This window comes from Euprymna scolopes, chromosome 1 (assembly GCF_053919585.1).
Source record: "Euprymna scolopes isolate OS-2025 chromosome 1, ASM5391958v1, whole genome shotgun sequence".
Lineage (NCBI taxonomy): Eukaryota > Metazoa > Mollusca > Cephalopoda > Sepiida > Sepiolidae > Euprymna > Euprymna scolopes.
In genome coordinates, this window is record NC_136482.1 from 179,046,571 (window position 1) to 179,049,880 (window position 3,310).

Consider the following 3,310-nt stretch of genomic DNA (forward strand, 5'->3'; position numbering starts at 1 on the left):
CAAGGAAAATAAAGGAATGAATGAAATAACAAAAAGAAAGAAAAAACACAGAAAAGGAAGAAGAAAAGAACAAAAGAAAAGAAAGTCTTCTTTTTTTTTTAAATAAGAAATAATGTAAAATGAAGTCTGCGGAGTTGCGAATGTTATTAAAATGATTGTCACGATTACAAGCTGATTACTTGTTTACCGTTTCTTATTTGCGAGACAAGCAAAATAAAGAGCGCTGTTTCCCATCGGAGTGACCTCCCTTGTGATTCGGTTCTCAGCAAAATAAGATTTAATCGGCGAGAAGAAGGCGAAGTGAAAGAATCGCTGCTAAACTTATTCAGAAATGCAGCGAGGCGCCTCGGGTCAGCCTCTTGAGAAAAGCCCACTGCTAGTGTTTATTGACTAAAGAAGAGAAAAATGAAAAACACGACTTGCCTGTCCATTCACACATTCATTGTAGTAAAGTCAGAGTTAGACTAAATTGCGGATTTGATGAAGTCAGCACAAATTGGTAGAAACTGGTTCAAGCGTTGCGATTCAAACGTTGTGATTGCTTCGTTGCGCGCCAGAAGTTTAAAATCGTACAAAACGCGGTATTTTTCTAGAGTAAATTAAAATGAAATATAACATGGTCGTTGCTTTTTTTTTTCTGTGTCGCTACAGTTTAAACCTCTTAAGCTGTCTGATACCATCGCAAAACAAACAAAAAGAAATAAAAATTAAATAAGATACGTATTATATATGTTTGAAGCCAGACCCAACGTATTGTTACAAAATAAACAGATGTTTATTTTGTTAGAAATTTATGTTAAAGTCCAAAAATATATTTCGACGGAAACCAGCATCGTTGTTTTTTTTCTTTGTTCTTTTTTGTTTTTGTTTTTGTTTTTTTGTCATGTTGTTGTTGTTGTTGTTGTTGTTGTTGTTGGAGCAAAGAATTATCCATAATTTTGTTTCTATGATAGTTTTTTAAGTCTCGAAACGGCGCGTTCGGTCACGCGAGATTCACGTTAAGATTTTGTTACTTAGAAGCGTTGGTTGTGTTTGAATTAAATAAGATACGTATTATATACGTTTGAAGCCAGACCCAACGCATTGTTACAAAATAAACAGATGTTTATTTAGTTAGAAATTTATATTAAAATACATAAATATTTTTCGACGGAAATTGTCATCTTCAGTATATCGTTTTTGTTTTTTTTGTTTGTTTTTTTTTTCATGTTGTTGTTGGAGGAAAAAATTAGCCGTTTGTTGTTGTCGAAATATATTTATGAACTTTAACAAAAATTTCTAACTAAATAAACATCTGTTTATTTTGTAACAATGCGTTGGGTCTGGCTTCAAACGTATATAATACGTATCTTATTTAATTCAAAATCAACCAGCGCTTCTAAGGAACAAAATCTTAACGCGAAACAAAAATAAATAAATCCGACGCGACATTTTTTAAAAATTGCAAATGAAACGCATTTATTCGTGGTTCTTCCAAAACAACCCATTTCATTATTTTTTACAAAGTCTTTTCACACACGCATATGTGCTTTAAAAAAGGTATCTCTCGCTCGACCTCATGTTTACCATAGCCAGACATTTTTCCCCTTCGACTTTACACGTCCACCTTCCCTGTCCCGCACTTTGCTTCTATGCAGACGTGGAATATTTTTATCTGCTTTTCCTGTGAATTAAGTTTGCGCACACGTGCTAATTTGCATACATGCTGCTGCTTCTAATATTTTCGCTAGCCAGCTACCATCATCTCCTGCTGATATTTTCACACGCAGTCTGCTACAGAAATATCCAGCGAACGTTTACAGCAGCATTTGACTGAGGTATTAGCATTGTTTGTAAACTGAACGACAATTTAATTTTTTTTTCGAAAATCATTAAATGTGTAGGTTTTAGGAAAGTTGCAAAGCAAAGTGGTTTGATACAATAAAGTAGCCTGTCTGTGGATGATTAGGGCGTTTTTTTTAAAGGCGGCGAACTTTAAATTAACAAATCTAATTTTCTTTAATTACGGATTTGGCAACTATCGGTTATTTCTAGTTCAGCTTGATTTAGCGATTTATCATGAAGAGACTAACACTTCAGAAGCGTTTGCAAATTGCGCAAATTTATTTTATTTACATTTGATGAACGAAACATAAAAGTAATTCTCAGGAGGGGGGGGGAATGAAGAAATAATAAGTATATTGCATCAAACTTCAGACGTATAAAAATACGCCAATGAGATTTAAGAGTGAAGATGCATGTAATGAAGAAAGAGAGTGCATAAAAAGCCAAATAAACATCCAAGATTTCTATCAAGAAAAGCAAGGATGTGAGGAGAATTGCTCAAGAAAAAGGACTGAACATATGAAAAGTTTCGCCTGAGACCTCTGATATTACTATAAACAAGGCCGATAGCCATTAGTCACGAGCTCTCGTGTAATGAATGAATGCGTGAATATAGGATTGGCATGAAATTCTTAAAGATAAACTAAAATGACCGAAAAATGGGCTGAAATGACATAAATAAATGAAAACTAAATGACTTAGAATGACTTTAATGACCTTAAGGATGAATTGAATAATCTTAAGAATGACTTGAATGCTTAAAAAATAACTGGAACCCTTCAAAAACGACTTGAATGATCTGGAGAATAACTTGAATGGCTTTGAGACTGACTGGTTGTAAAGTGGGTGATCATTTTGCATTAAATTAATAGAGAAAAGTGATTCCCCCATTTTATATCACAAACTTACAAACATAAGTACAGCATGTAGTAAGAACAGATAATACACTTTGCTCTTGGCCAAAAGGCCAAGAAAAGGATATTTATTTGTTCCCCCGCCGAGCAAATTAGACACAACGCCGATTTTTAAAGTAAGGAGTGAAGGGGAAATGGAGGCCAACTCCCCGGGGCGTAGGGAAGCTGGATAGTGACAATTGGTATAAAGGGTTTCCCCTACATTGACCAAGGTCTTATATGTGGGGTTGCCCCACATATGGTCTTTGCTTGCAGTATCTGCCGGAATAGATACTACACTTTGATCTTGGCCAAAAGGCCAAGAAAAGCTGTATTTATTTGGTCCCTCACCGAGCAAATTAGGCACAAGGCCGATTTTTAATGTGAGGAGTGAAGGGGAAATGGGGACTAACTCCCCGGGGAGTAGGGGAGCTGGATAGTGACAATTGGTATAAAGGGTTTCCCCTACATTGACCAAGGTCTTATATGTGGGGTTGCCCCCACATATGGTCTTTGCTTGCAGTATCTGCCGGAACAGATGGTATTTATTTGCTCCCCCACCGAGCAAATTAGGCACAAGGCCGATTTTTAAT

At 35.7% G+C, this 3,310-nt stretch overlaps 1 pseudogene; it reads right to left on the bottom strand.

Moving 5' to 3' along the window:
• Positions 1-2,697: 2,697 nt before the first annotated feature.
• Positions 2,698-2,804, bottom strand: LOC145284769 (U2 spliceosomal RNA; annotated as a pseudogene).
• Between the last annotated feature and the right edge of the window lie 506 nt (positions 2,805-3,310).